Source organism: Panulirus ornatus, chromosome 51, assembly GCF_036320965.1.
Source record: "Panulirus ornatus isolate Po-2019 chromosome 51, ASM3632096v1, whole genome shotgun sequence".
Classification (NCBI taxonomy): Eukaryota; Metazoa; Arthropoda; class Malacostraca; order Decapoda; family Palinuridae; genus Panulirus; species Panulirus ornatus.
In genome coordinates, this window is record NC_092274.1 from 4,908,246 (window position 1) to 4,934,127 (window position 25,882).

The window sequence follows — 25,882 nt, forward strand, 5'->3', positions numbered from 1 at the left end:
GCAGAACAACCTCTTGCAGGCGGAGCCCGGTAACACCTACGTATTGAGTTGAACTTTGGAACCCTCTGTGATCGGTTTATATGAGAAAGAAACACTAGTAACAAATTCCAATAACTGATAATTCCAAAACAATTACTGATAATTTCAAAACAATAACAAATAACAGTAAAGGGGAAATATGGCCAAGCCTCCAGCCCCTCCCTCAAGCGCCCCACATTACACTTCTAACCCACCCCCACCCACATTCTAGCAATGACCTCTCTTATGACCCTTAACCCCACTGACCCCACATGTTTCAGTCTAAAGATTCTCGTGTTTAAAATACATCTAGTGACGTCACGAGACGCCATGTAAATCATGTTTCACTAAGAGTAGTCTCCCAAATTCGTAATTTATGCAGATGGAAACGGGATAATAAAGATCTGTGACGAGGCTATCTGCAGGAGGGCATGGCGCAGCATGATGGAGGCACATGACTGAAGACCCCATGGTCCACGACGACGTTATCATCTGGAGGACAGTAATAATATACTATGGTCCTTATCTACACCAAGGGAGATGAGAGGGTATGGTAGGAGGTGGGTTGTGGCCGCCAGGGGGCCTTGGATGTGGAGTGGCAGGTTGAGGGGAGGGGGAAGGTGGGGTGATCCTAGTAGGTGGGAGGCAACAGAACAATAGAAGAGGAAGGCTTATGAGAGGGTCTTGTTTATATGTCGTCTCTCCGGGCCACGTAGGCGGCGCCTTTCAGTGTGAAGGCTGTGGGAGGGAGAATGCTCCGTGAGTGGCATTATCTCATGCATATAGCTTATCCTCCCAGCCTATATGGTCGGCCGTGCGCGGTATTCCGCACGACGCAGCTGGGAGCAGAGGAGGCCCTGCGTAGCTCCTGGCGCCTGTCTTGACCCCGAGAGCCTCCGGAGTCACCGTGGACGCGAGACTGCGACGTGGTCAACGTCTGCCGCGGGGAGGGTACTGTAGCGGATGAACCTGCCGCGGGAAGGGTACTGTAGGGGGTGAACCTGCCGCGGGGAGGGTACTGTAGCGGATGAACCTGCCGCGGGAAGGGTACTGTAGGGGGTGAACCTGCCGCGGGGAGGGTACTGTAGCGGGTGAACCTGCCGCGGGGAGGGTACTGTAGGGGGTGAACCTGCCGCGGGGAGGGTACTGTAGGGGGTGAACCTGCCGCGGGGAGGGTACTGTAGCGGGTGAACCTGCCGCGGGGAGGGTACTGTAGGGGGTGAACCTGCCGCGGGGAGGGTACTGTAGCGGGTGAACCTGCCGCGGGGAGGGTACTGTAGGGGGTGAACCTGCCGCGGGGAGGGTACTGTAGCGGGTGAACCTGCCGCGGGGAGGGTACTGTAGCGGGTGAACCTGCCGCGGGGAGGGTACTGTAGCGGGTGAACCTGCCGCGGGGAGGGTACTGTAGCGGGTGAACCTGACGCGGGGAGGGTACTGTAGGGGGTGAACCTGCCGCGGGGAGGGTACTGTAGCGGGTGAACCTGCCGCGGGGAGGGTACTGTAGCGGGTGAACCTGCCGCGGGGAGGGTACTGTAGGGGGTGAACCTGCCGCGGGGAGGATATTGTAGGGGGGTGAACCTGCCGCGGGGAGGATATTGTAGGGGGTGAACGGAGGGACAGTCATATCCAAACAACGCTCTGTAGTTGGAAGGGAGACACGGGAGGGCAGTGAAGAGGGTGGGGAAGGGGAGGTCTTGTAGTTATCATGCCCCTCCTGAACCACAGGGCAGAGGGACAGGGCTGAGATCTACCGTCCGGGCTCTCGTGCAGTACCCACTGTACGATCTCTACCCACTTAACCATCAACCATACCATCAATCACTTAACCATCAACCATCCCATCAATCACTTAACCATCAACCATACCATCACTGAAACTACCGCCGTGTATTTATACAAATAAAGACATCAAAACATCATTCAGCACTAGAGGGGGTGAGGGAACATCTCTGAGAATGAATGTGAACGTTCGCCCACGGAGGGACACAATACCCAACACACACACACACACACACACACAGTAGATGGGATGAGGGAGAACCAGAGAGTCAGCCACAAGGCCGACGTTATCACCTGTAACAATAACTCACAATGCACGAACACAAGCTCGGCTCCTCTTGCCCTGGCAGTGTAAACACACTCATCTATCAGGGTGTCGTGTTCCTCCCTCCTTACAAGTGCCTCACCGCCCGAGACACTCATCAATATTTAGAGGCACGCCGTCAACCCCCAGTGGTGCGTGTTCGCTTCTGATAAATGTGCAACAAACGATTTGTGACGCGTGACGTATGGATATCCCCCGACTCAAGACCTGATGCGTACATATACCCATCTTGCGTAATGGGATGTAGTGATAACATTCCAAATTCCTAATTATGAGTTATAATGTAGCTACAATAAATCCAAAAGAGAGAAACGTATATACACATCTATTTTCAAAAGCATTAAAAAGTCTAAGTCGCCAGAATATATTAATTGTATCTTCATTTCCGGTCCCATTTTGAACGAGATTGAAGATGTTGAGTTTACTTGTGAGATGATGGTGTTGCAGCTGCAGGCTGGCGTCTCGTCCACCCACGGTAGAACTGGACACCACACGGCTACGGCGCTCAACCCACTCTCGACCCCGCGGTTTTCTTGAGAATCCTGCATGATAAGGAGTGCAGGAAGGTGATGGGGAGGGAAGGAGGGTAATGGGGAGGACGTAAGAGGAAAATGGAGAGTAGAGAATCTAAATCAAGGAAAATGGGATTCTGGATGTCCAGAACCAAGGGATCAGTTCCAAGGCAATCGACCTAAAGATGAAGAATCGGCGCAAAACCTTGACAGTTGGGCTGAAGAAAGAAGAAACACAGGCAACAGATCAACAGTTTAACGAAAGGATTAAAAAACGGTGAAGCCGAGAGAAAATAGTGGCGGTCAACTTATTGAGCAGGAGGGTAAGAGGGTAAGAAGCATGAGCACGAAAGTACGACTTTGGAGCATGATCAGACTTTGAGAGTCACGTTGAAGTCCAGGACATTAAACCCGAGGGTCGTACTCAAGGCTCCCATTGTCGTACCCGAGTCGTACCGTCCTACTAAACGGCCCGAGCCCGTACCCAAGGGTCGTGCCGTCCTCGTGTAAGGGAGTTCACTCACTGTGCAGAGGGGTGAGGGAGGGAGGAGGTGGGGTCGTGTTCTCCCAAGGTCCAGCCAGACACGACTCTGGCGATACACGATGATTTATCTCGCAAGCGTCGTTCCCGGGTATCACGTCCGTAAGTCTGAACCTGTATACCTCTGTCATGATACACGTGGCCCCTCCACACCTGAGCAGGACACCCTCAGGTGTGCACACTCGCCCGTGGGAGGTCCTCAGCGGAGACCTCGTCCAAGCTCGCCTGTTTTTGTCGCGTTCAGAATACGAATACAACAGCTGGTCGAGGTAATCACTGTACCTCCGTAACAACCATCTAAAACAACCCTAACGTCAGGGTGCTTATTATAATGATCTTCTTAACAGCCGTAAACAGAGATTTTAGGGTAAACTCGTTTTGTCTGTTGTTTAGTGTCGAGACGTGACAAGAATCATGAAGACGGGGGCACGGGTTTAGCACGCTCCATAAGACCACTGTTTAAAGAACTGACGATAGACTCATTTAACGCTGCTGGGTAAGGAGATACTGCGTCTAGAGGTGCGTCTTAACTAGCCTGCGAGCCTACTGAGAATTCCCGTGGAGTCTGCCGACCAGGACGCGGCAGCGTAAGTCATTAAGTACAAGCTTTGATGACGTCATGTCGGCCGTAAACGAGTTCCTCTCTACTGTGTGTGGCCCCAGCCAAGCCTCCACACACACACACACACACACACACACACACACACACATAACGATGATTAGGAAAGGGATCATTTAACATAATTCTAAGGTGATGAAGTCGGCTTCTCGCGACGCTAGTAGTTAAGACCTTTAAGGTCACATACGGCATGAAGTGACCAATAGGGAAGCTGTGCGGACCATGTCGGGCGCCGGGGGCCAATCACGAGTAGCCAGGGGGCTCCCACGCCCACCACTGGCCCTACGAGAGTGGACCAATCACAGTGCTGCCCGCATGACAACGAGATTCCAGCAGGTACGTAAGAATAAGAAAACATTTCAAAACTCACATATCCTGGCGAGGAGAGCTCCTCAGACACCCACTCCTCACATACCTGGAAGATGAGAATGAAACATTAGCGAAAATGAAAAAAGATGGATGATGTGAATAACTGCTATACGCGAGGTGCGACACACAAGGGCTGTCATCTGTGGCCGTCACCCATGACGCTGCTCATCTCTGGGACGTTATCAAGATGGCTGGTTCGATGACCTGTGTCAGTCTCAACCATTGTGATTATGTTACCCAACCCCGCGTCGCCCTCGTATATAAAGGGGTGGGGGGCGAACCCAGGAACTGCATTCTTTGAGGAGAAACAGACAAGAACAGAAGAGACATAGATAGAGATGACAGACATAGAAAAAAAGGAGAAAGACGAAGAGAAAGAACATTTGTTGCATTAACTATTCCAGTAAATTATACGTAAATTCTAAATATGGAACGAGACCCTGTGCGAGACACGAGTCGAACCTTTAAATGTGCATGACAACAAGAACACTCCAGACGATCAGGGACAACAAGAACACTCCAGACGATCAGTGACAAGAACACTCCAGACGATCAGGGACAACAAGAACACTCCAGACGATCAGGGACAACACGAACACTCCAGACGATCAGGGACAACAAGAACACTCCAGACGATCAGGGACAACACGAACACTCCAGACGATCAGGGACAACAAGAACACTCCAGACGATCAGGGACAACACGAACACTCCAGACGATCAGGGACAACAAGAACACTCCAGACGATCAGGGACAACAAGAACACTCCAGACGATCAGGGACAACACGAACACTCCAGACGATCAGGGACAACACGAACACTCCAGACGATCAGGGACAACAAGAACACTCCAGACGATCAGTGACAAGAACACTCCAGACGATCAGTGAGAACTAAAAACAAATTTATGTTCTCTGGACACATGACAATGATCTTGCCATCCTTGTGTTGTATCAGTGCATGAGGCATATGTGTAGTTGTGTCCTGTGATGAGGAATGGAAGATGTGTGAGGTGTGGGTCTGTGAGGACCTCCCTCGACCTCCTCATCAGACCCAGGTCACGTCTGGTGTGCAGAGATGAGGCAGGGAGACAGGTTAGGCCCAAGTCATCCGCCTCAACCTCATGCACGAGCCCAGAAACCAAGTCTCATCTGTACGGGAACCGTGAGCTTCTTCACACACTTAATGTATTTAGTTACTGTAGGAATACAACAAATCCTTCACGCTACACGTGTCTGTACGTGACGGCTACTCAATTCTGCTAGTTATCGTGAAGTACCATGGCTCCTCCTACAGCCTTGCAGGACGATGAAGCCACCATCATCCCTGACCACCACAAATACCCCCCCCCCCCATCCCCCCTCCTGCCACCACTATTGCCACACCACAACCGACCTCAACCAGTCTGTGTACCCAGTTCAGTAACAATGTTGCCACAGAGTGAAGGGTATGAAAACACGTTTCTGGCAACACTTGCCTTCACCTTCGCGGGAAAAACCCATGCAAAAATATCGTTAAACCACAAGTCAATTCTAACAATACGTCTAAGTTTTCTGTTGCCCTCTACCCCGTTTTCTTCCCGCCCCTTAAGACCCTCATCTTCAGGCGTTACGTCGTATTCAAAATCCTTCCAGCTCATGTTAACTGACGCATTTTTTTAGTGTCTTCAACACACAGACCAGATTGGAGGAATACAATTGTGATTACTAACGGGTAAGTTGTAGGCAGAGAAGTGTGTAGGCAAAGATCACCTTACACATTACCTCAGGCAAACGATAAAGAACTTATAAAAAAAAAATCGAGAAATTCTTTAACCAGATGAAATGTAGAAATTAAGATGCAAACATGAGAGGGCCAGAGACTGTCTCATGATGCCAGTCATGTCTGGTTCTGGTGTCGGAGCCAGGGAACTCATGGCAACATGAAAGTCATTACAGGAGTATTAGATGGAGGAAGAAATCATTTGTGGAAGGTTTTGTTTGACGAAGCCAAGTCAGCCTGGTTGGGGGAAAGTCCCAGACACAGTTATTGTCTGTCTTAAGTTCTCTGGTTCCAGTGGTACTCTGCAGGACGACGGGGCAGGGGTCTTGAACCCTGGGCGTCATGGCAGGTGTGTCGGACCCTGGACGACCACAAAGCAGGGGTGTCAGATCCCTAGAATTCCCTACGAGAGGACGACCCGTCTCACTGTACAAGAATGACAGAGTAGAAACCCAGTACTACAGGAGTGAGACAACAGATGGTTGTAGTCTCATTTACACTATCAGCTCAACCAGTACAATTAAAAGACACTCATACTACACACACTTCCTCCTTAACCCAGTACACTTAAAGACATTCATACCACACACACTTCCTCCTTAACCCAGTACACTTAAAGACATTCATACGACACACACACTTCCTCCTTAACCCAGTACACTTAAAGACATTCATACTACACACACTTCCTCACACTACCTCGTCCACCAGAGTACAAGTCCTTCAACCGACGGTGCCGTCCGTGATGGCTCCCCACACACCCCAACTCCCATCCAAGGTTGCCACCCCAAATCCCCCCCCCCCCCCCCACGCACACATATTTGGCGACAGTGATGAAGGGCGGCTGTCCGAGCAGCCCCAGTGAGTTCATTACGGGGTAATTAACACCTTCCTCCGTAGCCTTGTTGGTGCAGGCCGTGTGCATCGTTCCCAGCACCTGATCTGGTGGGGTGAGGGTGTTCGCTTACATCGTCAACAAGTTTCCCCAGCCTTCATCTGATAAAGCTCTCATTCTGTGTCTCATATTCCACCACATACCTTCTTCAAGGTCGTCTGTGTCACATATTCCACCACACACCTTCCTTAATGTCGTCTGTGTCACAGCTTCCTCAAGTTCGTCTGTGCAGCTTTCCTGACGTGCTGGGCCTCACTGATGCTGTCTCTCTGACCCCTGGGATCTTACCTTCCCGGAATCCTTCTAAATCCTCTTACGAGTCCCTCGACCCAGCTGGCTTCCTGCCCTCCTTAAATCCCCTCCAGTACCTTTCCTTCCACCTTCATTTAAATGTCCTTATCCCCTCTGCTCTCTCATTAAATCTTCGTGAATCCTTAAACCTCCCTGAGTGTACTTGTCGCCTTCTACCTCCTTAAAAAACCTAAAATTCCTTTAAAACACTCCCTAAAATGCCCTTTAAATGTCAACCTTGCTCGATGTATCGTTAATGGGATGACCTTGATTAGGGCCTCAGCTACCCGTGCCGTCTCAGATGACGTAAAAAAAAAAGATATCGGGGGATGGCAGACACCCTCTCTGGCCAGGGTCAGGGGTGTATGCTGCTGTGGACTGGAGGGGGGGGGGGGTGTATCGTGGCCTCAGCTGCTGGGGGAGACTCCCCCCCCTGCTACAGGGGTCATACTAACCCCCAGCTCCGTCGACGCAAAAGTTCCTGGAAGGCGGTCACCGCACCAGTCCCTTCCGTCTGATCGCGACGCTCTCCACTCCTCTTCCAGGAACTTTTGCTGACGTGTTCTGCCTTCTTACGTCGGGACACTGTGGCCTCCTGGTGGACGACGGCACGCCTTGGCCACTGTGGCCTCCAGAGGGGAGCACGGGCCCGTTTGATCGACAGCCCCAGGGTACGACGGAATCACCACCATAGCCACAGGGGCAGTTAAAGAGATTAAAAAAATGATACTAAAGTACAGGAAAACGTGTCGTCATTCACCACATGTACTGGCTTCAAGATGTTTACAAAGGCTTCCCGGGGAGGACAATGGGTGTTAAACATAAGAGCAACAGCTTCCGTTCCTCCAAGACTGACTCCTACCTCAGCTCGGGCTGATATTATTGGCACAGGTTATATGTATAAAGGGATTCTTCATATCTTTCCACATCAAATATTCGTTATTCAGTTACTTTCCATTGGTGCAGGAGAGAGCAGAGAGAGAGAGAGAGAGAGAGAGAGAGAGAGAGAGAGAGAGAGAGAGAGAGAGAGAGAGAGAGAGAGAGAGAGAGAGAGGGTGGACTTAAACGATTATGCAAGTTACTGGTACAATATATGCGTTTTCTTTATGTACTTCCCTCCACCACCGATGAAAACGGATTTGGGGAACTATAATATTATTCTCCACAGTCACTAACGAAGCATATTTAGACCGAACATACACATCATGAATATGAAAACTGCTTCCGAATCCATCGTTTTTAATGGATATGGTAGTGAACGTGCAGAGGAATTACTGAATATGAGTTACAGAGATAATCTAAAGTAAAAAATGTATGTTGTTTCCAAGTCTCTTAGAACTAATATAATAAAGCAGTAGCTCACGACGGCACTGATATAAAACTACGACAACATCATATAGTCATAAAGTACGACAACATCATATTGTCATAAAGTACGACAACATCATATTGTCATAAAGTACGACAACATCATATTGTCATAAAGTACGACATCATATTGTCATAAAGTACGACAACATCATATTGTCATAAAGTACGACATCATATTGTCATAAAGTACGACAACATCATATAGTCATAAAGTACGACAACATCATATTGTCATAAAGTACGACAACATCATATAGTCATAAAGTACGACAACATCAAGTCATAAGTACAACATCATATTGTCATAAAGTACGACACATCATATAGTCATAAAGTACGACAACATCATATTGTCATAAAGTACGACAACATCATATAGTCATAAAGTACGACAACATCATATTGTCATAAAGTACGACAACATCATATAGTCATAAAGTACGACAACATCATATAGTCATAAAGTACAACATCATATTGTCATAAAGTACGACAACATCATATTGTCATAAAGTACGACAACATCATATTGTCATAAAGTACGACAACATCATATTGTCATAAAGTACAACAACATCATATTGTCATAAAGTACGACAACATCATATTGTCATAAAGTACGACGACATCATATTGTCATAAAGTACGACAACATCATATAGTCATAAAGTACGACAACATCATATTGTCATAAAGTACGACAACATCATATTGTCATAAAGTACGACAACATCATATTGTCATAAAGTACGACAACATCATATTGTCATAAAGTACGACAACATCATATTGTCATAAAGTACGACAACATCATATAGTCATAAAGTACGACAACATCATATTGTCATAAAGTACGACAACATCATATTGTCATAAAGTACGACAACATCATATTGTCATAAAGTACGACAACATCATATTGTCATAAAGTACGACAACTTCATATAGTCATAAAATTAACATATAACATCAACTTGAAGAAGAAAAACCGTGCCGATGTGGCCAGCAAAACTACAGAGAAAAAATATAAAAAAGTGATACACAATACATTTCCTTTTGACTTTTATGATCGAGACACTGCAATAAACTTCAACTTCATCAAACGTGAAAAACATTTTCTGACTCTGGTTGCTATATACTGGGTCTGTGTTTGGCAAGACGGTGCTTCAACATGAGCAATATACTTTGGAAAAAAATCCAGTTGAAATATACCAGAAAAACTTGCTTTGATTGTTGATCGTCACTTTTTTTGCTGCGGCGGACGGACGTGAGCCACAGACCATCATAACGCGGCCTGGATGAAGGGGTAATTGGCACCCAAACGCAGACAAGCTGGGGTGAATTAGCAGGGGGCGTGGTCAGGGGGCGGAGCCTCTGGGGTGGAGGGCTAGGATGAATAAACAGAGGGCGTGGTCAGGGGCGGAGCCTGTAGGACAGAAGGGCGGGTCTAAGGTTTCAATTAATTGGTGGCTTATAGAACAACGTCAGACAATGAGTGCTTAAGCACGGCAGCACGGCCCCCTGAACACGGCGGCAGGTTCCCTGAGCACGGCAGCACGGCGGCAGGTCCCCTGAGCACGGCCCCCTGAGCACGGCAGCACGGCGGCAGGTCCCCTGAGCACGGCCCCCTGAGCACGGCAGCACGGCGGCAGGTCCCCTGAGCACGGCCCCCTGAGCACGGCAGCAGGTCCCCTGAGCACGGCAGCACGGCCCGCTAAGCACGGCAGCACGGCCCCATGGGTACGACGGCTCTGAAGAGGTAAGTCACAGGAGAGGCCAGGCAATCGTACTGTCCTTAGGTTCTGAGTTATGTGAGACATTTACTCAATGTCCCTTTTACTCATTCCCTCAAGTCCTGAATTAAGTGGGCCATTTACTCACCACACTAACAGCCAAGCAAATGTCCCTTACTCATCCACTGCGACCTACTATAACCCATGGCTAAGTAACAATGTCGGCGCGACTCAATATGAACCCATCCTAAAAACCATGGACTAGTTGAGCAGGTACTTTCGAGTTCCATTCCCGTTCCACGCACCACATTCGACACGAATGAAATCTTCCCATATTCTTCCTTTTAATTTTCGCAATTCAGACTCTATATATAACTACAGTTTATATCTAGCATATATAGAATAGAGCAAATATTATATACAATCTCTTATTTGGCTTCATAGAAGCATTTTGATAAATCCGTCTTTTCCACATCTGTTCCTGGGACACGTGTGGGATTTCAGTCAAATCCCAGGGATTCTCTGGTAAAGGCAGGGGATGGAGGTGGGGATTTATCTCTTCGGGATGCAACGCTGTCTTAACCAACACTGACGGACACAACACGACACGCCAGCGGGACGACGACGCGACGACTTACGAACGGAAGGCCACACGACACGACACGACGCGTACACGACTGGAATGGCGACGAAGACTTATGAACGGAAGGCCACACGATACGACACGACGCGTAGACGACTGGAACGGCGACGAAGACTTATGAACGGAAGGCGAGACGTGTGTATGTGTGTGTGTGTGTGTGTGTGTGTGTGTGTGTGTGTGTGTGTGTGTGTGTGTGTGTGTGTGTAGTGATGACATAAATACAATTCATTAATACATATCATCAACATCCTACGCAACAGTATAGACGAAAGCAGCTTAATCCACAAGTCAAAATACACATAGTACAACGAACGATGTATATTACTCAACCTTGTAATATTTACACGTGATATGTACACTATTTACCACACTGTACCCTCGAGAATGGAACCCCGATCCACGTATGTGGCAGCCAGGCAGCCTAAACCTTAGATCACGATGAATAGTCTACAATTTTGAGAAAGAAAAAAAAAATACTTTCTTCCCCTCCTGCGCAAACATGGAACCAGCAAGTTTATCTAAGTGTTGCAAACTCGGCCAATTCAAGGACGTGTTAGAGGACGTGAACAATAAAGATTCAAGACCCAATCTAGCTCCCTATTTCCCAAAGCCCATTACACAACGTCTCGTCCTTTCATTCCAAGAACATTTCCTTCCCGCCAGCTGTACATACATACACCTACCCCTGCGCCATAATGACGTGGGACATCACTCCTCTTCCATGATATTTAATTTCTAATTAGTATCTTCCCCCCGTAGAGCGTGACGACCATGTGGACGACCCCTTCTTCCTGTACGACCCAGCGCGGACCATCAATATCGGATAATGACCACCTGCAGACCTGCTTCTTTATCCCTCCCTGTGAAAAGAGAATGTCATTAATCCCGATTTACCACAGTTTCCTCCGCAAAAATCACAGTCGAACTTCCCGTGGAAGGCCGGTAGTTAGAAGGAAGACTCAAAATGTGGAGGCTTGGATTGGCCCCTTGTATCACCCCCCAACACACACACGTATATCTCTGGTATCTTAAAAGTCACAGTATTGAATTTTGATCCAACGGCACGACATGACCACACTTTAGAAAACGTAAATTTGAGTATGTGACAGTAACCAGACATGACTGAGGTGTACTCCCGTAAAGATGACGTGATAACTAATTCCTGATATTTTAGATCATATCTCCAATGAACCAGGGCATGTGAAGCGACCTGGGTAAACCATGGAAAGGTCTGTTGGGCCTGGTTGTGGAGCGGGAGCCGTGGTTTCGGTACAGAACACATGACAGCTTGAGGATGGATGTGAGCGGATGCGGCCTTTCTTCTGTTCCAAACGCTAACGCGGGAAACAATGGACAAGTAGGGCAAAAAAGAGAAAAAAAAAATCTCGAATGACGTATTGATAAAGTCATGTTCTTGTAAATCTTTCCAGTCATTGTGGACCAGTTTGACTCCATCATCACTACAAGGTGGCCTTAACATATACCAACTTTCCCCGGGGTTCGAACTCTGAAAGCGCAAAAGTTTCGATTAATCGTACAGATAGAGACTCTCCTCATTGGGGCAAGGTGTGGGGGAGAGTGCCAGTGAGAGGCCGACGGGAGAGGCCATAACCCTGGGGAGAGCTCCATTACCGACCGACACCTGTTGCCAGCGCGTCGCTATATCGAGTCAAGTCAGGACGTTGAACGAGACATCATGTTTCCAGGGTTGGAATATATCGACAACATCATAGCCTTGATTTCACCCGGTAGGACGTACTTACATCACTAGCTTCTACCTGGTCTGTGTGGCCCCGCGAGCCACAGCACCTCTTGGCTGCTCGTTGTAGTACGCTATCGTAAGAAGACTGTCTCTTCTATGCATGGATCGAAGGCTGTTCCTAGAATCGTGATACATTTCAGTGTTATGATTGGAAGTTATGTCGTAACTATAACTATGTTACTGACGTTCCGTAATAGAGAGAGAGAGAGAGAGAGAGAGAGAGAGAGAGAGAGAGAGAGAGAGAGAGAGAGAGAGAGAGAGAGAGAGAGAGAGAGAGAGAGAGAGAGAGTTACACAGACTTACATAGATAAACATATCCTCAGTCTAAGCAAGGTTTGGTCTGGCCCAACTGAATCAGACGCAGTTCCATAAAGGCAGAAGAAAAGGATATAGCTAAGCAAAGGCGCTCTGCCCCATCCTTCACGAGAGATAGACAGTACACAGGCATGTAACACACACTGAAACCTTTAAGTCCCATTAAAGAATATGAACGTTAAATGTACGACGTAATGGGATCTCAACACGCTATCGAGAGCCACATGGCAACACTCCGCCTTCTCGTGACCTCCAGTGATAATATTACGGGGAGCTACTCTCTCTCTCTCTCTCTCTCTCTCTCTCTCTCTCTCTCTCTCTCTCTCTCTCTCTCTCTCTCTCTCTCTCTCTCTCTCTCACTGTAACCCGCACACGCACTATGTGGTCACTGTTCTGCTGGGGAAAGTCCTCGTGTCTCTCACACATGACCAGCCTCCGTTCCTGACACTTGAAGACCCATCTTGTTCATCTTAAGCAAATTACTTCCCAACTAAATGTCACAGGAGCTCTTCTCGACAATATTTCCAGACGCAGTATTCCCACTTCTGTCGTCCAATACTTCCTAGCTTTCATCTAACATTTTCTAGCTATAGTCACTGCTTTCAATGACGACTTTCCATGTATCTCAGGCTATCAGATTATCCGGTTTTTGCCTCCCCTATTCTCATTCACATGAATGACGAAGCGACACATCAATACATTTCGTGCAAGTAATAGACAGAAGGCACTGAAGTCCCAAAGCGCCCACTATGGTTCCACGAAGCCCCTGCGGTGCAAACATTAACACTGTTTAACTCACTGCCATAAACACACGGTCTGTCAACCTCAGACCATGTATCAAAAGCATCACCACAATGTCCAGTCCTGTCATACACCATCTGAGTTTGGTCTTTATAAAGCTTAATTCTAAGTGACGGAATTGGTCTTGTAACGCTTCTCTAATTTCAGTTTTTCCTGCTGTTTAATGACTGTGTTTGGTAACCAGAAAGTAGTTTGGTAACAAAAAGAAATATTACATATTGCTGGTTCCCAAACCACGCGGCAGTCTTTTTTTTTTTCTTATGTATCTATTACTGTCTTTTCCTTACTGTTTACAGTATTTACGTCAGTCGCTTCTGATCTTCTGTCTTTCAAACTAGGCGAGAGATGGTTGGAGAGACGGGATGGTGGTCCAGCCTAATTCTTTATAACCACCTAAACAAGCGACCAGTTCTTCCACACGCTCTTAAAGATGTACTAGTTTTAAACGTCACCTTCCATGTTTCCCCACTCCTTCCCGCACTCCAGTACATATTTGTAGTCCTCCTCATTATTCCTGTGCATCTCCCCAGTTCCCCCATGCCCTTCTGTACATCTTTCAAGTCCTCCCCGCCCTCTCGCTCAGCTCCCCAGTCCTGCACGCCCCCATCCACAACTCCCAGTCTAAGCTAGGGCGACCAGATGACCACCCGGTCATTACTGGCTGTATTGCCACACTTCACCGCCTCCTCTCCCTCCACTGTCAACACCATCATCATCATCATCACTGCCACTGACGTAAGCTATAATCTCCAACTTGTCTGACGCCAAACGTTCCACATTCTACCGCGAAGCCTACCGTCTTTCTACATCCTGTGCCTTAATATTCCCACTTATATCTATCTATCCATCTATATATATATATATATATATATATATATATATATATATATATATATATATATATATATATATATAGTAGTTCTTCTTATAAAGATAGGATTACGTACATGTATGTACAGTCTTCCCTCGTATAACGACAGGGTAACGTTACCCGAGATCTCTCGATCTTGGGAGGATACCCCCACAACACACGTGTTTTCCTCAAACGTAACTCGTCTTAACCTCCACCAGGACGGTACTCGCCTGACGGTCAGAGCCAGAGCGCACGTTGTCTCGTGTGTGATACAGAGGAGGACCCGGTGTAGCGACCAATGACAACCGTCACTTCCAGATTTCATGGTCGCGCAGTAAATCTTTTGATGAACTCTTGCAGAAAAGAGAAAATGAGGGCAGGTTACATTTTTTCGAGGGCTGCATGTACCCTGATCCATCTTATAGAAATCAGGCCCATTCATTGACCAGCTACTAGGGGAGGATGAACACCTAATGTGGGTGTGGGCCGACTACCAGGGTTCGAACTCATGTGGGCCTGAACCCTGCTCGGGCGAGTGCTGATCTACAGTCAGTAACGCTGCATATGAAGACAACGTCCAGAAGTCAATCTTCAATCTAATTTTTCTTCGTGAAGTTGTATAGAGCGTTTGACACGAGGAGTATGGGATGAGCTTCGTCCATTAAACTGGAGTCCCCTCCGGTCTTTAAGTGGGTACGACTGGAAGTAATGAGCGGAACCACTAAATGCTACAGTCAGATTACCTTTGAGACGTCAAAGATGTGGAGGACTCCTTCCACGCCATGATGGGCCCAGGAACAAGGACAGAGAGTTGACCAAAAGGTAAATAGTGTGCCGCTGGGATGTAAGAAGCTGGGGTGAGCAATGATTAATTGTGATTATTATCTATGATTACTACTATGTGTTAAGGGGGAGACGTATTACCCCGTCTCTTAACCTTGTATACATTTACCATCTCTTTTAGTCTTATGTATTCACACACAAACACTCACACACACCCTAGCCTATGCCAGGTACTCATTCTGTCGACCAAGCCTCTGAGGGAGGATGAAAAGCTGGGTGGGCTGAGGACCGGCTGCCGCGACCAGGATTCGAACGTATTTGGGTTTGATCCCAGACAGCCCGTGAGTGCATGGCGGGGCGTTAACGCTAACCGCTAAACCACGGAGAAGTGTGTGTGTTTGTGTGTGTGTGTGTGTGTGTGTGTGTGTGTGTGTGTGTGTGTGTGTGTGTGTGTGTGTGTGTGATTTATAAAAAGATAAATAAATCCTTTTATGTATGATAAGAGCGGAACATGGAATGAACTGACTTGCGACACAATGAACGGGGACATCATACGAAGGTTTAAAAAGGCGGCACACACTGTGAAAAAAAACGTTCTTAAAACACTACTCTCGACAGCTGCCAAACCTTACAATAACAGATATCAGGTGTTAAATTAAGACACCTTCCCCACACTCGGTAACTCAAGGTTGGGCCGTTTTGATAACTGTTTTTTTTCCCAACACCTCCGAGCTTTGGACCTCTACCTTTTCATGTCTTTCCCAGTAATTATCACCTGGTACGTTCTAAAAGACAGTTTTTCTTTTTCCCTCTTCTTCCAAAATCTTCCCTTGCTTCTTCTTTTTCACTTTAATAATCTCTATATTTCAATAAAGGCCCGTCCTTTATGTGAATTTTTTTTTTTTGGTGACTGGAGCCTCCAACGTCAAAAATAAAATACACATATAAGACAATGGAGAACGCATTTATCAAAGCTACAACAATGAGCCGTCACAATGGAGAACGCCTTTACGAAACCCACGACAGAGAACCACCACAGTGGCGAACGCCTTTATGAAACAAACAACAGAGAACCAACATAATGGAGAACGGTGACAACAAAGAAACCATTCCCTCAGTAAGACTCAGCACTGGAGAACGAGGGAAAGAACATAAAGAACCTCCCTCCTCCCCTCCATAACCTTAACAGACGACCCAGATAAAGCTGGAGACAAACAAAAATTCTTTTTATCTCTTTATTCCTGTTTCCTAGAAACTGCAGAACCATTATTTCCCAAGTTACAGGCACTACTACTCACGATATAAGCCCATGATACATCAGTGTGAGGATATAGCAGCTGTAACAGAGACTCTGATAATTTTTCCATCAGAATGTGTGTCTGTATATGGCGAGTTACAAAAACTAAGACCCCGAGGAATGCAGGTGTCACTTACACTCTGTGCTTGATGCACTCACATACTTGAACACTGTATTGACGACTGCCCTAAAAGTCTCCCTCAACCTCCAAGAGTTCCACGACCAACAACACTCTCACTCTCTCAACCTCCAACAGTTCCTCTAACGCCAGGAACACGGGGGAGAAACAGTCGTTTAATCAAACAGTCTGGTTCGTTCAGGTCAGACCCATGCAAGTGATTGTGGCTCTTCCTAAAGACAAGCTCTCATAAGCGAACTTCTAAATTGGACTGCAGACCTCCGCACCCGCCATGATCCTGAGGGGCCTGACTCTCATGATGAACCTCGACCGTCAGACGATATTGGACACTTTACTGTCCCCACCGCCAGCCATGCTGGTGCTGGCCAGGGCAGCCAACAACAGGCGCTGCTGTTCGAGAGGCAACATTGCTACACAATAGACAATATAACATTCTCAACAACACTAGAAAGACTGGCTCATTACCCATGTACCACAGTATCATAATAATGATAATAATAATAAGAAGAAGGAAAGGAAGGATAATAATGATATTATTATCATTATTTTTATTATTATTATTATTATTATTATTATTATTATTATTATTATTATTATCATTATTACTATTATTATTATTATCATTATTATTATTATTTTATCATTATTACTATTATTATTATTATTATTATCATTATTATTATTATTATTATTATTATTATTATTATTATCATTATCATTATTATCATTATTATTGTTATTATTATTATCATTATTATCAATTATTATTATCATCATCATTAATATTATCATTATCACCATTATAATAGTAATAATTATAACAATAATAATATGATTATCATCCTTCCTTTCCCTTTTCTTATTCTTATCAATATTATTATCATCATTATTACAGTTATATCATCATTATCATGGATAGTGAGCAATGATATAATGTTCTTGTGTAAAGGGACATCTCGTGGTGGTGACAGTAAAGGAAAGGTTATTCTCGACGATAAGCGAGGCTGGCCCTCCACACTAATGTAGGTCATCAAGCCAAGAACTCCACTGAGAGAGAGAGAGAGAGAGAGAGAGAGAGAGAGAGAGAGAGAGAGAGAGAGAGAGAGAGAGAGAGAGAGAGAGAGAGAGAGACTCAGTGAAGTTAGCAGATGCGACCAGAGAGGAGAGATCAGAGGTGACGCTCTCGTCTTAATAGGAAAAAACTGGTCAAGAGTGACTTAAACTGGGACAAGAGTCGTGTGCAGAACAGGAAATGGTATATATAAAGGGGAGTGGAGAGCATGTGAACCCTCTGGTAACGGCTGGAAAGGTCAGGTCAAGGGTCATCAGGGTCAGGGCTGGAAAGGTCAGGGAAGAGCAGTGGAGGACAGTAATTACACTGGAGGGTTTCCAGCTGAGTAGTGGTGGTGGTGGTAGTGATAATGAGGGAGTTGGTGACAGGACAGTGTTATTGGTGGAGTGTTGGTGAAAGAACAGTATTGGTGACTACCGAACGTTGGTGGTGACCAGCGGTGGAGAAGGATCCGTGTTGGTGACTACCGAACGTTGGTGGTGACCAGCGGTGGAGAAGGATCCGTGTTGGTGACTACCGAACGTTGGTGGTGACCAGCGGTGGAGAAGGATCCGTGTTGGTGACTACCGAGCGTTGGTGGTGACCAGCGGTGGAGAAGGATCCGTGTTGGTGACTACCGAACGTTGGTGGTGACCAGCAGTGGAGAAGGATCCGTGTTGGTTACTACCGAACGTTGGTGGTGACCAGCGGTGGAGAAGGATCCGTGTTGGTGACTACCGAACGTTGGTGGTGACCAGCGGTGGAGAAGGATCCGTGTTGTTGACTACCGAACGTTGGTGGTGACCAGCAGTGGAGAAGGATCCGTGTTGGTGACTACCGAACGTTGGTGGTGACCAGCGGTGGAGAAGGATCCGTGTTGGTGACTACCGAACGTTGGTGGTGACCAGCGGTGGAGAAGGATCCGTGTTGGTGACTACCGAACGTTGGTGGTGACCAGCGGTGGAGAAGGATCCGTGTTGGTGACTACCGAACGTTGGTGGTGACCAGCGGTGGAGAAGGATCCGTGTTGGTGACTACCGAACGTTGGTGGTGACCAGCGGTGGAGAAGGATCCGTGTTGGTGACTACCGAACGTTGGTGGTGACCAGCAGTGGAGAAGGATCCGTGTTGGTGACTACCGAACGTTGGTGGTGACCAGCAGTGGAGAAGGATCCGTGTTGGTGACTACCGAACGTTGGTGGTGACCAGCAGTGGAGAAGGATCCGTGTTGGTGGTAACACGTGAAGCAAGATGTCGCACTTCTCGATAAATAAAACAATAAATACCTGTAGATAATCATAGCCATAAATACGTAACTTATTCAGCCACTTAATCGACCCTAATGATAATTAATGCTATATATGACCTCACTCATTTATAGAGCTAATTAATTCTACACAACTTAGGTGTAAACGTCTCGTACGGTGACGTAAGAGCGTCCAAGTCCTCTGGGCCAATCAGAGCCTCGTGTTTCCTAGGCCAATCAAGGCCTCGTATTTTTTCTGGGCCAATCGGTGCCTGACGTAATCTCTGGGGTAACTACTTTCGACCACCCGTCACGGCTGACACCTCGGTACGACCCTCGAACACGACGGTGCGACCATCGAGCAGGACGGTACGACCCTTGAGCATGAAGAGAAGACCCTTTTGGTACATGGCCTGGCCTTTGACCTGACCGGTAATAGCACCCAATCAGCGCTTTTGTTTTCCTCTTCGACCAATCAGGAAGTACCTTATTAAGCCTGGTGAAGCGGACGCCTCTAATCACACGGCCAATCACGGTGCAGCTTACGAAACGCGTCGGCCAACCACGACTCGCTTCTCATACCGCCTTGGGGAGGAGGGTTAGGGGACGGCGGATGTAAGTGAAGGAGTCAAACAGCACAGTGGAACGCCAGCCATGGGTCACCCACCCACCATTGGTCTCTCTGTTGCGGGCAACAAGATGCAAGGCTGGGTGTAAACACTGACCCGTTTTCTCTGACTGAGAAACGTACGTTTTCTCTTTCTACCGACGACGCGTTTTCATTTACACAAGACTGCACGGTTTCCTTTCTTAATCAACAGTAAGTTTCCCGTTTTTCTAATCATGGTTGTTGTTTTTCAAACATCTATTTCTAATCAACGGTTTGATTTCTTCGTTTTAACATCATTTTCTATTTCTAAAGATAGTACGTTTTCTTATCTAAATAATGGTACTTCGTTTTCTATCTATGGTACATTTTGTGATAACGTACCTTTCTCACTCTCGAGATGTGACATAAACTGTCTTATGAGAAAAATAAAATATCTCCATAACCACAGTCATGTCTTAATATCCCAGATAAAATAAAAGGAGATACTTGCGTGATTCTGCGGGTTGGTCGCACACAGCGAGCGACCACAACAAAGAAAACGGCGCGTCATGCCAGAAAATTACCGAACTATTTTCTTGAGGACACGTATTGCTTGTGGGAGACGTGAAGCTATGATGGTCGTGTTCAGAGGTCCAGGCTACCTACCCCGTGATTCCCCCGTCCCCTCACGGGCCGGAGTAGAGAGAAAGGGAAGGGAACTCGTCATCACCGTAAGGATTATACAGTGACCAGGTGGAAACACAGTGTGTGGCAGTCACCACGTGCGTGGTACCACGTGGCGTTGAGGCATCTGTACTGACAGAGTGCGTGGAGGCCCTTAACACACCACTGGTGATGTTTTACAATCCTCTCCGTCACTGAGTGCCAATCGTTCCTGTAGTGCCAATTTACAACCAAGGTGATGGTGAGAAGTGGCTAATATAATAGTCATGTTGTGCAGGATGGTACGATCTCTGAGCACGACGGTAATAGAGAGTATCCCTCACCCACTACCTACATTCACACCGAATTAGAAATTCATGAAGTTGTTTATTCACAGTTTCATTAACGAAATTCATCGAGACTCTCACTTATTTATCTACTTACACCTCCATTCTTAGCCTCTTATGAAGAATGCAGATCAGGTCTCTTATTAATTGATTGATCCAAATATTCATCTATCTATCTACAGTCTTATCAATGATGTAAATCAGGTTTCTTATTAATATATCTACTTAGCAATTCATATCAAGTCTTATTAAAAATGTAAATAAGGTTTCTTACAATTATATCCATTCATATATTATTTCCTTATCTATCATATTTATTCATATATCATTTCCTTATCTATTCATATATCATTAACAGTACACATCAATCTTATCTACTGAAAGATCTACCTATCTATTGACAGATCTACTTATCTATTCACACATCTACTTATCTATTCACACATCTACTTATCTACTCACATCCTTATCATCAGAATGACCGAGTACACTAGCTATGGCATCCGCCCCTATTATACACAATACGCAGAGGTGGTCAGCTGGCTCCCTCACACCAGCTGATCTGTTCACGGTCAGCCAGCTGGTTCAGGTGGGGGTACAGGTAGGGGTTAAGTTCCCCCCTCTAAAGGGTTTAACCCATCCCTTAGGGTAAATCTTAAGTATATCTGAGACTAGTGTGATGGCGGTGGTGTGGTATGTTGATGGTAAGTGATGGAGTGTGCTCTCTACCCTCCCTCATGTTCCCTCCCACTACTTCCTTCCCTCCAGCTACCTCCCTCCCCATGGTGACGACCTCCAAAACTTACTGATCAGAATTCCAATCTTATCCCACTTGTTGTCCCCCCCACACATTAACAGCTCAAGTGAAAGGCAAAGCCATAGGGTCATACCGTCGTCCTTAAGGGTCGTACTGTCGTGCTCAAGGGTCGCACTGTCGTCCCCAAGGGTCGTACTTCCGTGCTTAAAGGTCTTACCTCGTTCATCGTGCGAGAAGACAAACACACACACAACCCGCACTGCTTCATTAGAACGAAAACGAGGGTTGGCCAAACACCGTGACGGTGTAACACCTGTACCGTAACGCTTGCACCGTAATACACACACACATACACACACACACCGTCGTATGCATCGTCACGCCAAGCCCTTCGCAGCGACCTGTGACTGTTACGCGATTTACGCCACCGCTGCGCCAATCGTACCTTCAGTGTACCGTAAGTTAGAGTACCGTTATGTCTCGCAAGTGCCGTTGTTAACCGTCACCAAACTCGTACTGAATAAGTGAAATACTTCCGGTGAGGCAGAAACACATGACATTCTTTTATTGGAAAAAATAGTATAAGAAATATCCCGTTTTCTATTGCGATGGTTCACTATCCTATTTTCTGCAAGAGTTGTAATGCCGTTTTAAGCTGCCTTTTTCTTTCAAGATTTCAGACCTGTTTAACGCTACTGCCTTAATCCTCTCGCTGTTGATCCCTTGAGCGCGGCGGTATAACTCTTGAGCCCGAGAGTACGACCCTTGGGCACGACAGTACGACCCTTGAGCACGACAGTACGACCCTTGAACACGGCGGTACGACCCTTAAACACAACGGTGCGACTCTTGAGCATGAAGGTAATTAAAGTCTTAGGTCAAAGGCCAGACCATTATACCCAAGGGTCGTACCGTCATTCTCAAGGGTCGTACCCCTGATCACGCTGACTTATAAACCCACAATCTATCTCATACTATCCTCGTACGACCACAGAAGCCTCCAACGACCTGGCTCACGACTCGCACAACACATGGGAAGCCGCGTCGCCAACTATGCTCAGCTAAGCTGTCTGTAGCATCCCTTTGAAAGTGGGCTTCTCCTGAGTGAGTGGGCAACAAGTGAGTAATATCACTCATTACAGCATCTAGCAAATCAAGGGCTTTCACTCTGTGTTACTCCATTATAATCATCCATTAATCCTATGTGCGTGTGCATTTGTGTGTGGGGACGTAAGTGTGTATATGAATGTGTTTGCTTAATCAAATGCTCAATTAAGGCCAAATGAAAAGTTTAAATCATGAATGAACACCAGCCCTTTGGCCGCGTGAATGTGTGTGAACATATGAACGGGTAACATTCTCTGCACACATCTTCCTGCTCCAGGTTGAATATGTACACATCTTCCTGCTCCAGGTTGAATATGTACACATCTTCCTGCTCCAGGTTGAATATGTACACATCTTCCTGCTCCAGTTTGAATATGTACACATCTTCCTGCTCCAGGTTGAATATGTACACATCTTCCTGCTCCAGGTTGAATATGTACACATCTTCCTGCTCCAGGTTGAATATGTACACATCTTCCTGCTCCAGGTTGAATATGTACACATCTTCCTGCTCCAGGTTGAATATGTACACATCTTCCTGCTCCAGGTTGAATATGTACACATCTTCCTGCTCCAGGTTGAATATGTACACATCTTCCTGCTCCAGGTTGAATATGTACACATCTTCCTGCTCCAGGTTGAATATGTACACATCTTCCTGCTCCAGGTTGAATATGTACACATCTTCCTGCTCCAGGTTGAATATGTACACATCTTCCTGCTCCAGGTTGAATATGTACACATCTTCCTGCTCCAGGTTGAATATGTACACATCTTCCTGCTCCAGGTTGAATATGTACACATCTTCCTGCTCCAGTTTGAATATGTATGCCTATTTGCATATTTAGTACGCAAGCAGGAGGCGTTATACATGTCTATGGCGCGTATATGATGTGTATATCTGCGTATATATGAAGGATGTAAAGTGAGTGATGTATAAATAATGGGGGATGATGCACTTACATAATATATAGCTAAGTTCACCCACACACACCATCAGGAAACACAATAGCAGTTTATGTGGGCATTGTGGAGTATCCAGTTCCCCTCCACCCACAGCTTAACTATTGCCCTCCCGACTAACAATCTCCCCCAAAAAATCACTAACAATCACCAGAGCCTAACAAAAGCAGCCTGGCCAAACAATAGAGGGCAGGGACTCCCTAGGCAAAACAAGAGGTTATTTCTTTCATTCCTGTATTTTTGATGCTTTAATTAACGAAGTGCGTGACACCTGCAGGGCAGCTGGGTGGTTGGGTTGTTAGATGACGTCAACGGTAAAAGGAAGTAGGTCTCCTGTTTCCCCACTGTTACTCTTATTGTGACCTCTGTTGCTTCCGTTAGCATAAGGCTGTTGGGGGGAAGGGTGTCTGTGTCTGTGGTGGTGACGAGGCTATTAGTCTTGGGGGTAATTTGGGGGTGGTGGTGGGGGTGTGGAGGGGTAGCTCTAATTATAGTTATTGTGATTTTTGCTGGTGTGTGTGTGTGTGTGTGTGTGTGTGTGTGTGTGTGTGTGTGTGTGTGTGTGATGGAAGCAACACACACACACACACACACACACACACAAACAAACAAACAAACAAACAACAGAAGCGACGACAGACGAGCTTAAACCATCAGCTAAATGTTTACTTCCTCACCCTCCTCGAACACCACCAGCCTCTCCCTCACTATTCGTCTTCTCCATCACTGCTCGCCCTCCTTCAGAACCAAGATCTTCTCCCTCACTCCTTTTCTCCACCACTAATTGACCTCCTCCACTACACTCCCGACATTCTCCAACACACTCGACCTTGCCGGGTTCCCCCTGAACACCCCCAGTAATACCAGGGGCCATTATAGTCACGGGACCCCGCTCCTGCTGGTGGGTGGGAAGGAAGAGGGGGGGGGGGATGACTTGCCTCAGGGCTTGTTGAGATGGAGGTAGTGGGAAGGTGGGCTGCGATCACTGACACGGGGTTACGACCGTTGCAGTTGTCGGTGGGGAGGGAGTGTGGAAGACACTGATGTACCCCCGGGCTTGTTGACAGGTGTGGGGCAGATGAGGGGGAAGGGAGGGAGGGGGAGGGGGGTTGCGATCGCTGTCGAGAAAGCCCTGGGGCAAACATCCCTCCACGTCGCTTTCTTTTCCTGTCATTCTTCTGTCTCTTTCCTGCCGTCCCTCACTTCACCCCTCCCCCAACTCCAGTCTCCCCTCCCTCCCAATCCCAATAAGATAACACTACGACGGCCAGTCTGACTTACAACCGGGCCACCGTACCTAAGACCCGGGTCTTCTTGTCTCACAGGAAACTGGAAGGTGACATACGCTTCTTCATCCCCTTCAGTGTGTACCCCCGAGCCAGCCCTGCTGACGTCTCCTAGAGGCAGACTGTGTTACCAGCTGCGTGTGGTAGTGGAGGTGCCACACCACCACCAGGGGCGGGCACCTCCTGCCAGGGGAAGAGGCTTGGCATCGTCAGCTACAACAAAAGGCCCCTACCTCTCTCCCCTGCTACATCCTGGCACTCCTCACTCGCGGTACTGACGGAGGCGATATACGCCGTCGGGAGGGAGCTGAAGCTGAGGGTCAGAATAGGGAACCTGAAGATGAGGGCCGTTAGGAGGGACCTGAAGATGAGGGCAGTTAGAGGGGACCTGAAGATGAGGTACAGCACGTGAGAATGTGTGTGTGTGTGTGTGTGTGTGTGTGTGTGTGTGTGTGTGTGTGTGTGTGTGTGTGTGTGTGTGTACATACATACTAAGAAAAAAAATATACGAATTTCTGTAAAATTCCACTGTGGCGTGGCAATAAGCACATGGAGACCTTCGCTCGGCATTCTCTCTCTCTCTCTCTCTCTCTCTCTCTCTCTCTCTCTCTCTCTCTCTCTCTCTCTCTACATATCCATATTTCAGCTGGGGGTCACGATGTCTCTCTCGGGGAGATAAAGAGAGAGACAGTCTTCACCTGTAAATCTGCTGCACAGGGTTGGAGCACGACGGTACGACCCTCAGAGCGCGACGGTACGACCCTCGGGTACGATGCTTTCCAAGGCCCGGCCATTACACTCAAGAGTCGTACGATCGTGCTGAAGAGTCGTACCGACGCGCATGTGACCGTGACGAAGCAATCTGGTGACGCAGACACGCCCGTGGTGGATTACCCGTCCATCACGCCTTGCAGATAACAAACCCCCCCTCTCCCCACCCCCACGTCTCCCCACCCCCACGTCTCCCCATCCCCACGTCTCCCCACCCCCACGTCTCCCCACCCCCACGTCTCCCCACCCCCACGTCTCCCCATCCCCACGTCTCCCCACCCCCACGTCTCCCCA

At 47.2% G+C, this 25,882-nt stretch overlaps 1 protein-coding gene across 3 annotated transcripts in view; it reads right to left on the reverse strand.

The window, feature by feature from the left end:
• Positions 1-25,882, reverse strand: part of LOC139764857 (tripartite motif-containing protein 3-like) — a 292,630-nt gene that overhangs the window by 97,513 nt on the left and 169,235 nt on the right. Inside the window, exon 1 of one of the 3 annotated variants that reach the window (XM_071691870.1) lies at positions 7,005-7,062. The exons of the other annotated variants lie outside the window; for them this stretch is intronic. The gene's annotated coding sequence lies outside the window, so the exon portion shown is untranslated. Of the gene's footprint in view, positions 1-7,004; positions 7,063-25,882 lie in introns of those variants that run through there. 3 annotated transcript variants of the gene reach the window in all.